Raw genomic sequence first — 12,402 nt, 5'->3', positions numbered from 1 at the left:
AGAGGTACAGTAGAGAGGGCAGCTTTCAGAGAAGGGTACAGTAGAGAGAGCAGCTTTCAGAGAGAGGTACGGTACAGAGAGCAGTTTTAAGAGCGAGGTAAGGTACAGGCCACAGCTTTCAGAGAGAGGTAAGGTACAGAGAGCAGCTTTCAGAGAGAGGTACTGTACAGAGAGCAGCTTTCAGAGAGGGTACAGTACAGAGAGCAGCTTTCAGAGAGAGGTAAGGTGCAGAGGGCAGCTTTCAGAGAGGGGTACGGTACAGAGAGCGGCTTTCAGATAGGGGTACGGTCCAGCGAGTAGCTTTCAGAGAGAGGTAAGGTACAGAGAGCAGCTTTCAGAGAGAGATACGGCACAGACAGCAGCTTTCAGAGTGGGGTACGGTACAGAGAGCAATTTTCAGAGAGGGGTACAGTACTGAGAGCAGCTGTCAGAGAGGGGTACGGTACAGACAGCAGCTTTCAGAGAGGGGTACGGTGCAGACAACAGCTTTCACAGAGGGGTAAGGTACAGAGAGCAGCTTTAAGAGAGGGGTAAGATACAGGCAGCAGCTTTCAGAGAGCGGTAAGGTACAAACAGCAGGTTTCAGAGAGGGATACAGAGAGTAGCTTTCAGAGAGAGGTAACGCACAGGGAACAGCTTTCAGAGAGAGGTACGGTACAGAGAGCAGCTTTCAGAGAGAGGTACTGTACAGAGAGCAGCTTTCAGAGAGGGTACAGTACAGAGAGCAGCTTTCAGAGAGAGGTAAGGTACAGAGAGCAGCTTTCAGAGAGAGGTAAGGTACAGAGAGCAGCTTTCAGAGAGAGGTACTGTACAGAGAGCAGCTTTCAGAGAGGGTACAGTACAGAGAGCAGCTTTCAGAGAGAGGTAAGGTGCAGAGGGCAGCTTTCAGATAGGAGTACAGTACAGAGAGCAGCTTTCAGAGAGAGGTACAGAACAGAAGGCAGCTTTCAGAGAGGGGTACAGTACAGAGAGCAGCTTTAAGAGAGGTGTAAGGTACAGAGAGCAGCTTTCAGAGAGGGGTAAGGAACAAACAGCAACTTTCAGAGAGGGGTATGTTACAGAGAGTAGCTTTCAGAGAGGGGTACAGGACAGAGGGCAGCTTTCAGAGAGGTGTACAGTACAGTGTATCTTTCAGAGAGAGGCACCGTAGAGAGGGCAGCTTTCAGAGAGGGGTACAGTACAGAGAGCAGCTTTCAGTGAGAGGTACGGTACAGAGAGCAGCTGTAAGAGAGGTGTTAGGTACAGGCAGCAGCTTCCAGATAGGGGTAAGGTACAGACAGCAGCTTTCAGAGAGGGGTACGGTACAGAGAGCAGCTTTCAGAGAGGGGTAAGGTACAGAGAGCAGCTTTCAAAGAGAGGTGCGGTACAGAGGGCAGCTTTCAGAGACGGGTAAGGTACAGAGATCACCTTTCAGAGAGAGGTATGGTACAGAGAGCAGCTTTCAGATAGAGGTACAGTACAGAGAGCAGCTTTCGGAGAGAGGTACAGAACAGAAGGCAGCTTTCAGAGACGGGTACAGTACAGAGAGCAGCTTTAAGAGAGGTGTAAGGTACAGGCAGCAGCTTTCAGAGAGGGGTACCGTACAGAGAGTAGCTTTCAGAGAGGGTTAAGGTACAGAGAGCAGCTTTCAGTGAGAGGTACGGTACAGAGAGCAGCTTCAAGAGAGGTGTAAGGGTCAGGCAGCAGCTTTCAGATAGGGGTAAGGTACAGACAGCAGCTTTCAGAGAGGGGTACCGTACAGAGAGTAGCTTTCAGAGAGAGGTAAGTTACAGAGAGCAGCTTTCAGAGAGAGGTACGGTACAGACAGCAGCTTTCAGAGAGAGGGGAGGTACAGAGAGCAGCTTTCAAAGAGAGGTGCGGTACAGAGGGCAGCTTTCAGAGAGGGGTAAGGTACAGAGATCAGCTTTCAGAGAGCGGTATGGTACAGAGAGCAGCTTTCAGATAGGGGTACAATACAGAGAGCAGCTTTTAGAGAGGGGTATGGTACAGAGAGCAGCTTTCAGGGAGAGGTACGGTACAGAGAGCAGCTTTAAGAGAGGTGTAAGGTACAGAGAGCAGCTTTCAGAGAGGGGTAAGGTACAGACATCAACTTTCAGAGAGGGGTACGGTACAGAGTGTAGCTTTCAGAGAGGGGTACAGGACAGAGGGCAGCTTTCAGAGAGGGGTACAGTACAGAGTGTAGCTTTCAGAGAGAGGTACCGTAGAGAGGGCAGCTTTCAGAGAGGGGTACAGTACAGAGAGAAGCTTTCAGAGAGAGGTACGGTACAGAGGGCAGCTTTCAGACAGGGGTAGAGTACATAGCAGATTTAAGAGAGGTGTAAGGTACAGACAGCAGCTTTCAGAGAGGGGGAAGGAACAGAAAGCAACTTTCAGAGAGGGGTACGGTACAGAGAGCAGCTTTCAGAGAGAGGTACAGTACAGAGGGCAGCTTTCAGAGAGGGGTACAGTACAGAGTGTAGCTTTCAGAGAGAGGCACCGTAGAGAGGGCAGCTTTCAGAGAGGGGTACAGTACAGAGAGTAGCTTTCAGAGAGGGGTCGGGTACAGAGGCAGATTTCAGAGAGGGGTACAGTACAGAGAGCAGCTTTCAGAGAGAGGTACAGTACAGAGAGCAGCTTTAAGAGAGGTGTAAGGAACAGACAGCAGCTTTCAGAGAGGGTTAAGGTAGAGACAGCAACTTTCAGAGAGGGGTACGGTACACAGAGCAGCTTTCAGAGAGAGTTACGGTACAGAGGGCAGCTTTCAGAGAGGGGTACAGTACAGAGAGCAGCTTTAAGAGAGGTGTAAGGAACAGACAGCAACTTTCAGAGAGGGGTACGGTACACAGAGCAGCTTTCAGAGAGAGTTACGGTACAGAGGGCAGCTTTCAGAGAGGGGCACAATAGGGAGAGCAACTTTCAAAGAGAGGTACGGAACAGAAGGCAGCTTTCAGAGAGGGTTACGGTACAGACAGCAGCTTTCAGAGAGAGGCACGGTGCAGAGGGCAGCTTTCAGAGAGGGGTACAGTACAGAGAGCAGCTTTCAGAGAGGGGTACAGTACAGAGAGCAGCTTCCAGAGAGAGGTACGGAACAGAAGGCAGCTTTCAGAGAGGGGTACGGAACAGAAGGCAGCTTTCAGAGAGGGGTACGGTACAGAGAGCAGCTTTAAGAGAGGCGTAAGGTACAGAGAACAGTTTTCAGAGAGGGGTAAGGAACAGACAGCAACTTTCAGAGAGGGGTACAGTACAGAGGGCAGCTTTCAGAGAGGGGCACAGTACAGAGTGTAGCTTTCAGAGAGAGGTACAGTAGAGAGGGCAGCTTTCAGAGAAGGGTACAGTAGAGAGAGCAGCTTTCAGAGAGAGGTACGGTACAGAGAGCAGTTTTAAGAGCGAGGTAAGGTACAGGCCACAGCTTTCAGAGAGAGGTAAGGTACAGAGAGCAGCTTTCAGAGAGAGGTACTGTACAGAGAGCAGCTTTCAGAGAGGGTACAGTACAGAGAGCAGCTTTCAGAGAGAGGTAAGGTGCAGAGGGCAGCTTTCAGAGAGGGGTACGGTACAGAGAGCGGCTTTCAGATAGGGGTACGGTCCAGCGAGTAGCTTTCAGAGAGAGGTAAGGTACAGAGAGCAGCTTTCAGAGAGAGATACGGCACAGACAGCAGCTTTCAGAGTGGGGTACGGTACAGAGAGCAATTTTCAGAGAGGGGTACAGTACTGAGAGCAGCTGTCAGAGAGGGGTACGGTACAGACAGCAGCTTTCAGAGAGGGGTACGGTGCAGACAACAGCTTTCACAGAGGGGTAAGGTACAGAGAGCAGCTTTCAGAGAGGGGTAAGATACAGGCAGCAGCTTTCAGAGAGCGGTAAGGTACAAACAGCAGGTTTCAGAGAGGGATACAGAGAGTAGCTTTCAGAGAGAGGTAACGCACAGGGAACAGCTTTCAGAGAGAGGTACGGTACAGAGAGCAGCTTTCAGAGAGAGGTACTGTACAGAGAGCAGCTTTCAGAGAGGGTACAGTACAGAGAGCAGCTTTCAGAGAGAGGTAAGGTACAGAGAGCAGCTTTCAGAGAGAGGTACTGTACAGAGAGCAGCTTTCAGAGAGGGTACAGTACAGAGAGCAGCTTTCAGAGAGAGGTAAGGTGCAGAGGGCAGCTTTCAGAGAGGGGTACGGTACAGAGAGCGGCTTTCAGATAGGGGTACGGTCCAGCGAGTAGCTTTCAGAGAGAGGTAAGGTACAGAGAGCAGCTTTCAGAGAGAGATACGGCACAGACAGCAGCTTTCAGAGTGGGGTACGGTACAGAGAGCAATTTTCAGAGAGGGGTACAGTACTGAGAGCAGCTGTCAGAGAGGGGTACGGTACAGACAGCAGCTTTCAGAGAGGGGTACGGTGCAGACAACAGCTTTCACAGAGGGGTAAGGTACAGAGAGCAGCTTTCAGAGAGGGGTAAGATACAGGCAGCAGCTTTCAGAGAGCGGTAAGGTACAAACAGCAGGTTTCAGAGAGGGATACAGAGAGTAGCTTTCAGAGAGAGGTAACGCACAGGGAACAGCTTTCAGAGAGAGGTACGGTACAGAGAGCAGCTTTCAGAGAGTGGTAAGGTACAGAGAGCAGCTTTCAAAGAGAGGTACGGTACAGAGGGCAGCTTTCAGAGAGGGGTAAGGTACAGAGAGCAGCTTTCAAAGAGAGGTACGGTACAGAGAGCAGCTTTCAGAGAGCGGGTAAGGTACAGACAGCAGGTTTCAGAGAGGGGTGCAGAGAGTAGCTTTCAGAGAGAGGTAACCCACAGAGAGCAGCTTTCAGAGAGAGGTACGGTACAAAGAGCAGCTTTCAGAGAGTCGTACGGTAAAGAGATCAGCTTTCAGAGAGAGTTAAGGTACAGAGAGCAGCTTTCAAAGAGAGGTACGGTACAGAGGGCAACTTTCAGAGAGGGGTAAGGTACAGAGAGCAGCTTTCACATAGGGGTACGGTACAGAGAGCAGCTTTCAGAGAGGGATATGGTACAGAGAGCAGCTTTCAAAGAGAGGTACGGTACAGAGGGCAGCTTTCAGAGAGGGGTAAGGTACAGGCAGCAGCTTTCAGAGAGCGGGTAAGGTACAGACAGCAGGTTTCAGAGAGGGATACAGAGGGCAGCTTTCAGAGAGGGGTAAGGTACAGAGATCATCTTTCAGAGAGGGGTATGGTACAGAGAGCAGCTTTCAGAGAGAGGTACAGAACAGAAGGCAGCTTTCAGAGAGGGGTACAGTACAGAGAGCAGCTTTAAGAGAGGTGTAAGGTACAGAGAGCAGCTTTCAGAGAGGTGTAAGGAACAAACAGCAACTTTCAGAGAGGGGTATGTTACAGAGAGTAGCTTTCAGAGAGGGATACAGGACAGAGGGCAGCTTTCAGAGAGGTGTACAGTACAGAGTGTATCTTTCAGAGAGAGGTACCGTAGAGAGGGCAGCTTTCAGAGAGGGGTACAGTACAGAGAGCAGCTTTCAGTGAGAGATACGGTACAGAGAGCAGCTTTAAGAGAGGTGTTAGGTACAGGCAGCAGCTTGCAGATAGGGGTAAGGTACAGAGAGCAGCTTTCAGAGAGGGGTACCGTAGAGAGAGCAGCTTTCAGAGAGGGGTACAGTACAGAGAGCAGCTTTCAGTGAGAGATACGGTACAGAGAGCAGCTTTAAGAGAGGTGTTAGGTACAGGCAGCAGCTTGCAGATAGGGGTGGGGTACAGACAGCAGCTTTCAGAGAGGGGTACGGTACAGAGAGCAGCTTTCAGAGAGAGGTATGGTACAGAGAGCAGCTTTCAGATAGGGGTACAGTACAGAGAGCAGCTTTCAGAGAGGGGTATGGTACAGAGAGCAGCTTTCAGAGAGGGGTACAGTACAGAGAGCAGCTTTCAGAGAGAGGTACAGAACAGAAGGCAGCTTTCAGAGACGGGTACAGTACAGAGAGCAGCTTTAAGAGAGGTGTAAGGTACAGGCAGCAGCTTTCAGATAGGGGTAAGGTACAGACAGCAGCTTTCAGAGAGGGGTACCGTACAGAGAGTAGCTTTCAGAGAGGGTTAAGGTACAGAGAGCAGCTTTCAGTGAGAGGTACGGTACAGAGAGCAGCTTTAAGAGAGGTGTAAGGGTCAGGCAGCAGCTTTCAGATAGGGGTAAGGTACAGACAGCAGCTTTCAGAGAGGGGTACCGTACAGAGAGTAGCTTTCAGAGAGAGTTAAGTTACAGAGAGCAGCTTTCAGAGAGAGGTACAGTACAGACAGCAGCTTTCAGAGAGAGGGGAGGTACAGAGAGCAGCTTTCAAAGAGAGGTGCGGTACAGAGGGCAGCTTTCAGAGAGGGGTAAGGTACAGAGATCAGCTTTCAGAGAGCGGTATGGTACAGAGAGCAGCTTTCAGATAGGGGTACAGTACAGAGAGCAACTTTTAGAGAGGGGTATGGTACAGAGAGCAGCTTTCAGGGAGAGGTACGGTACAGAGAGCAGCTTTAAGAGAGGTGTAAGGTACAGAGAGCAGCTTTCAGAGAGGGGTAAGGAACAGACATCAACTTTCAGAGAGGGGTACGGTACAGAGTGTAGCTTTCAGAGAGAGGTACCGTAGAGAGGGCAGCTTTCAGAGAGGGGTACAGTACAGAGAGAAGCTTTCAGAGAGAGGTACGGTACAGAGGGCAGCTTTCAGACAGGGGTAGAGTACATAGCAGATTTAAGAGAGGTGTTAGGTACAGACAGCAGCTTTCAGAGAGGGGGAAGGAACAGAAAGCAACTTTCAGAGAGGGGTACGGTACAGAGAGCAGCTTTCAGAGAGGGGTACAGTACAGAGAGCAGCTTTCAGAGAGAGGTACGGTACAGAGGGCAGCTTTCAGAGAGGGGTACATTACAGAGAGCAGCTTTCAGAGAGGGGTACGATACAGAGAGCAGCTTTCAGAGAGAGATACGGAAGAGAGGGCAGTTTTCACAGAGGGGTACGGTACAGAGAGCAGCTTTCAGAGAGGGGTACGGTACAGAGAGCAGCTTTCAGAGAGGGTGTCGGTACAGACAGAGGCTTTCAGAGAGGGGTACGGTACGGAGAGCAGCTTTCAGAGAGGGTTTCGGTACAGACAGCAGCTTTCAGAGAGGGGTACAGTACAGAGAGCAACTTTCAGATAGGGGTACGGGACTGAGAGCAGCTTTCAGAGAGAGATACGGAACAGAGGGCAGCTTTCAGAGAGGGGTACGATACAGAGGGCATCTTTCAGAGAGGGATACAGTACAGAGAGCTGCTATCAGAGAGGGGTACAATACAGAGGGCAGCTTTCAGAGAGGGGTACAGTACAGAGAGCAGCTTTCAGAGAGAGATACGGAACAGAGAGCAGCTTCCAGAGAGGGGTACGGTACAGAGAGCAGCTTTCAGATAAAGGTACAGTACTGACAGCAGCTTTCAGAGAGGGATACAGTACAGAGAGCAGCTTTCAGAGAGGGCTACGATACAGAGGGCAGCTTTTAGAGAGGGGTACAGTACAGAGAGCAACTTTCTGAGAGGGGTATGGTACAGAGAGCAGCTTTCTGAGAGAGATACGGAACAGAGGACAGCTTTCAGAGAGGGGTACGGTACAGACAGCAGATTTCAGAGTGGGGTACGGTACAGTGAGTAGCTTACAGAGAAGGGTACGGTACAGAGAGCAGCTTTCAGAGAGAGGTACGGTACAGAGAGCAGCTTTCAGAGTGAGGTACAGAACAGAGGGCAGTTTTCAGAGAGACATACGGAACAGAGGGCAGCTTTCAGAGAGGGGTACAGTACAGAGAGCTCCTTTAAGAGAGGTGTAAGGTCCAGACAGCAGCTTTCAGAGAGGGGTACAGTACAGAGAGCACCTTTAAGAGAGGTGTAAGGTACAGAGGGCAGCTTTCAGATAGGGGTAAGGTACAGACAGCAGCTTTCAGAGAGGGGTAAGGTACAGACAGCAGCTTTCAGAGAGAGGCACGGTACAGAGGGCAGCTTTCAGAGAGGGGTAATGTACAGAGAGCAGCTTTCAGAGAGGGGTAATGTACAGAGAGCAGCTTTCAGAGAGAGGTAAGAGAGCTTTAAGAGAGTGGTAAGGTACAGACAGCAGCTTTCAGAGAGGGGTAAGGTACAGACAGCAGCTTTCAGAGAGAGGCACGGTACAGAGGGCAGCTTTCAGAGAGGGGTACAGTACAGAGAACAGCTTTAAGAGAGTGGTAAGGTACAAACAGCAGCTTTCAGAAAGGGGTACGATACAGAAGGCAGCTTACAGAGAGCGGTACAGTACAGACAGCAGCTTTCAGAGAGAGGCACGGTACAGAGGGCAGCTTTCAGAGAGGGGTAGAGTACAGAGTGCAGCTTTCAGAGAGAGGTATGGTACAGAGAGCAGCTTTAAGAGAGTGGTAAGGTACAGACAGCAGCTTTAAGAGAGAGGTACGGTACAGAGAGCAGCTTTCAGAGAGGGGTACGATACAGAGGGCAGCTTTTAGAGAGGGGTACAGTGCAGAGAGCAGCTCTCTGAGAGGGGTATGGTACAGAGAGCAGCTTTCAGAGAGAGATACGGAACAGAGGGCAGCTTTCAGAGAGGGGTACGGTACAGAGGGAATCTTTCAAAGAGGGATACAGTACAGAGAGCAGCTTTCAGAGAGAGGTACGATACAGATGGCAGCTTTTAGAGAGGGGTACAGTACATAGAGCAGCTTTCAGAGAGAGGTACGGTACAGAGAGCAGCTTTCAGAGAGGGGTACATTACAGAAAACAGCTTTCAGTGTGGGGTACAGTACAGAGCTCAGCTTTCAGAGAGGGGTACGGTACAGAGAGCAGCTTTCAGAGAGAGGTACGGTACAGAGAGCAGCTTTCAGAGAGGGGTAAGGTACAGGCAGCAGCTTTCAGAGAGGGGTAAGGTACAAAGGGCAGCTTTCAGATAGAGGTACAGTACTGACAGCAGCTTTCAGAGAGGGGTACAGTACAGAGAGCAGCTTTCAGAGAGGAGGTCGGTACAGACAGAGGCTTTCAGAGAGGGGTACGGTCCAGAGAGCAGCTTTCAGAAAGGGTTTCGGTACAGACAGCAGCTTTCAGAGAGGGTTACAGTACAGAGAGCAGCTTTCAGATAGGGGTACGGGACAGAGAGCAGCTTTCAGAGAGAGATCCGGAACAGAGGGCAGCTTTCAGAGAGGGGTACGGTACAGACAGCAGCTTTCTCAGAGGTGTAAGGTACAGACAGCAGCTTTCAGAGAGGGGTACAATACAGAGGGCAGCTTTTAGAGAGGGGTACAGTACAGAGAGCAGCTCTCTGAGAGGGGTATGGTACAGAGAGCAGCTTTCAGAGAGAGATACAGAACAGAGGACAGCTTTCAGAGAGGGGTACAGTACAGAGAGCAGCTTTCAGAGAGGGGTACGGTACAGAGAGCAGCTTTCAGAAAGGGTTTCGGTGCAGACAGCAGCTTTCAGAGAGGGGTACAGTACAGAGAGCAGCTTTCAGATAGGGGTACGGGACAGAGAGCAGCTTTCAGAGAGAGATCCGGAACAGAGGGCAGCTTTCAGAGAGGGGTACGGTACAGACAGCAGCTTTCTGAGAGGTGTAAGGTACAGACAGCAGCTTTCAGAGAGCGGCACGGTACAGAGGGCAGCTTTCAGAGAGGAGTACTGTACAGAGAGCAGCTTTAGGAGAGTGGTAAGGTACAGACAGCAGCTTTCAGAGAGGGGCACGGTACAGAGAGCAGCTTTTAGAGAGAGGTACGGTACAGAGAGCAGCTGTCAGAGAGGAGTACAGTACAGACAGCAACTTTCAGAGAGGGGTACAGTCCAGAGAGCAGCTGTCAGAGGGTGGTATGGTACAGAGAGCAGCTTTCAGAGTGGGGTACGGTACAGAGAGCAGCTTTCAGAGAGGGGTACAGTCCAGAGAGCAGCTGTCAGAGAGCGGTACAGTACAGACAGCAGCTTTCAGAGAGAGGCACGGTACAGAGGGCAGCTTTCAGAGAGGGGTAGAGTACAGAGTGCAGCTTTCAGAGAGAGGTATGGTACAGAGAGCAGCTTTAAGAGAGTTGTAAGGTACAGACAGCAGCTTTAAGAGAGAGGTACGGTACAGAGAGCAGCTTTCAGAGAGGGGTACGATACAGAGGGCAGCTTTTAGAGAGGGGTACAGTGCAGAGAGCAGCTCTCTGAGAGGGGTATGGTACAGAGAGCAGCTTTCAGAGAGAGATACGGAACAGAGGGCAGCTTTCAGAGAGGGGTACGGTACAGAGGGAATCTTTCAAAGAGGGATACAGTACAGAGAGCAGCTTTCAGAGAGAGGTACGATACAGATGGCAGCTTTTAGAGAGGGGTACAGTACATAGAGCAGCTTTCAGAGAGAGGTACGGTACAGAGAGCAGCTTTCAGAGAGGGGTACATTACAGAAAACAGCTTTCAGTGTGGGGTACAGTACAGAGCTCAGCTTTCAGAGAGGGGTACGGTACAGAGAGCAGCTTTCAGAGAGAGGTACGGTACAGAGAGCAGCTTTCAGAGAGGGGTAAGGTACAGGCAGCAGCTTTCAGAGAGGGGTAAGGTACAAAGGGCAGCTTTCAGATAGAGGTACAGTACTGACAGCAGCTTTCAGAGAGGGGTACAGTACAGAGAGCAGCTTTCAGAGAGGAGGTCGGTACAGACAGAGGCTTTCAGAGAGGGGTACGGTCCAGAGAGCAGCTTTCAGAAAGGGTTTCGGTACAGACAGCAGCTTTCAGAGAGGGTTACAGTACAGAGAGCAGCTTTCAGATAGGGGTACGGGACAGAGAGCAGCTTTCAGAGAGAGATCCGGAACAGAGGGCAGCTTTCAGAGAGGGGTACGGTACAGACAGCAGCTTTCTCAGAGGTGTAAGGTACAGACAGCAGCTTTCAGAGAGCGGCACGGTACAGAGAGCAGCTTTCAGAGAGGGGTACAATACAGAGGGCAGCTTTTAGAGAGGGGTACAGTACAGAGAGCAGCTCTCTGAGAGGGGTATGGTACAGAGAGCAGCTTTCAGAGAGAGATACAGAACAGAGGACAGCTTTCAGAGAGGGGTACAGTACAGAGAGCAGCTTTCAGAGAGGGGTACGGTACAGAGAGCAGCTTTCAGAAAGGGTTTCGGTGCAGACAGCAGCTTTCAGAGAGGGGTACAGTACAGAGAGCAGCTTTCAGATAGGGGTACGGGACAGAGAGCAGCTTTCAGAGAGAGATCCGGAACAGAGGGCAGCTTTCAGAGAGGGGTACGGTACAGACAGCAGCTTTCTGAGAGGTGTAAGGTACAGACAGCAGCTTTCAGAGAGCGGCACGGTACAGAGGGCAGCTTTCAGAGAGTGGTAAGGTACAGACAGCAGCTTTCAGAGAGGGGCACGGTACAGAGAGCAGCTTTTAGAGAGAGGTACGGTACAGAGAGCAGCTGTCAGAGAGGAGTACAGTACAGACAGCAACTTTCAGAGAGGGGTACAGTCCAGAGAGCAGCTGTCAGAGAGGGGTACAGTACAGAGAGCAGCTTTCAGAGAGAGGTACAGTACAGAGGGCAGCTTTCAGAGAGGAGTACAGTACAGACAGCAACTTTCAGAGAGGGGTACAGTCCAGAGAGCAGCTGTCAGAGGGTGGTATGGTACAGAGAGCAACTTTCAGAGAGAGGTACAGTCCAGAGAGCAGCTGTCAGAGGGTGGTATGGTACCGAGAGCATATTTCAGAGTGGGGTACGGTACAGAGAGCAGCTTTCAGAGAAGGGTACAGTACAGAGAGCAGCTTTCAGAGTGAGGTAAGGTACAGAGAGCAGCTTTCAGAGAGAGGTACAGTACAGAGAGCAGCTTTAAGAGAGAGGTACGGTACAGAGGGCAGCTTTCTGAGAGGGGTACAGTACAGAGAGCAGCTTTCAGAGAAGGGTACAGTACAGAGAGCAGCTTTCAGAGAGAGGTACAGTACAGAGGGCAGCTTTCAGAGAGGAGTACAGTACAGAGAGCAGCTTACACAGAGGGGTACGATTTAGAGAGCAGCTGTCAGAGAGGGGTACAGTACAGACAGCAGCTTTCAGGGATGAGTACGGTACAGAGGGCAGCTTTCAGAGAGGGGTACAGTACAGAGAGCAGCTTTCAGAGAGAGGAACTGTACAGAAAGCAACTTTCAGAGAAAGGTACGGTACAGAGAGCAGCTTTAAGAGAGGGGTACAGTACAGAGAGCAGCTTTCAGAGAGAGGTACGGTACAGAGGGCAGCTTTCAGAGAGGGGTACAGTACAGAGGGCAGCTTTCAGAGAGGGGTACAGTACAGACAGCAGCTTTCAGTGAGGGGAACGCTACAGAGAGTACCTTTCAGAGAGAGGGAAGGTACAGAGAGAAGCTTTCAAAGAGAGGTAAGGTACAGAGATCAGTTTTCAGAGAGGGGTACAGTACAGAGAGCAGCTTTTGGAGAGGGGTATGGTATAGAGAGCAGCATTCAGGGAGAGGTACGGTACAGAGTGAAGCTTTCAGAGAGAGGTACTGTAGAGA

The sequence above is a fragment of the Chiloscyllium plagiosum genome, unplaced genomic scaffold (assembly GCF_037043375.1).
Source record: "Chiloscyllium plagiosum isolate Xiang-an unplaced genomic scaffold, Cpla_swu_hap1 HiC_scaffold_42, whole genome shotgun sequence".
In the NCBI taxonomy this organism is placed as follows: domain Eukaryota; kingdom Metazoa; phylum Chordata; class Chondrichthyes; order Orectolobiformes; family Hemiscylliidae; genus Chiloscyllium; species Chiloscyllium plagiosum.
The sequence above is the reverse complement of the archived record's forward strand: the minus strand, read 5'-3'. Positions refer to the sequence as shown.